The sequence below is a fragment of the Daktulosphaira vitifoliae genome, unplaced genomic scaffold (genome assembly GCF_025091365.1).
Source record: "Daktulosphaira vitifoliae isolate Bord-2020 unplaced genomic scaffold, ASM2509136v1 Scaffold_3, whole genome shotgun sequence".
In the NCBI taxonomy this organism is placed as follows: Eukaryota; Metazoa; Arthropoda; class Insecta; order Hemiptera; family Phylloxeridae; genus Daktulosphaira; species Daktulosphaira vitifoliae.
In genome coordinates, this window is record NW_026099574.1 from 6,154,758 (window position 1) to 6,155,272 (window position 515).

The 515-nt window shown below is 25.0% G+C and overlaps 1 protein-coding gene across 1 annotated transcript in view; it reads right to left on the reverse strand.

Moving 5' to 3' along the window:
• Positions 1-515, reverse strand: part of LOC126902964 (lysosomal alpha-mannosidase-like) — a 23,131-nt gene that overhangs the window by 9,770 nt on the left and 12,846 nt on the right. The gene's annotated exons all lie outside the window — the stretch shown is intronic.

Below are 515 nucleotides of genomic sequence, written 5' to 3' on the forward strand. Positions count from 1 at the left end.
AAGTTATAGTATTATAAAATTAAAAATATAAAAAAGAATTTTTTTACAAAAATCATATTTTTTTCATTAACTTTGATGTCTGTTTTCACCATGAAGATAAAATAAAGCCCGAAATTTTTTTTTACCATAATAATGTATATTACATTAGCTTTAATTTAAGATATATATAAAAGTGTCAGACTTTCCGGAACATTTTCAAAANAAAGTGTCAGACTTTCAAAGAACACTTTCAAAAGTTTAGTTGAAAAAGTTCTACTTTCTATATGCATTTTTTAGATTTAAACCCCCCCTCGTATATAAGAAAATGGTCCGATTTAAAANCTCGTATATAGAGAAATGGTCCGATTTAAAAAACCAGTATGTCGAATGAAAGATGTATATAAATACTACTTCTCATGAAAAAATTGTATTGATCCATACACTTTTCAAAAAGTTATAGCATAATAAAGTTAAAAATGGAAAATACAAAATCGAAAATTTTCACACAAAAATAGCATTCGGTAGCCATTTTCACC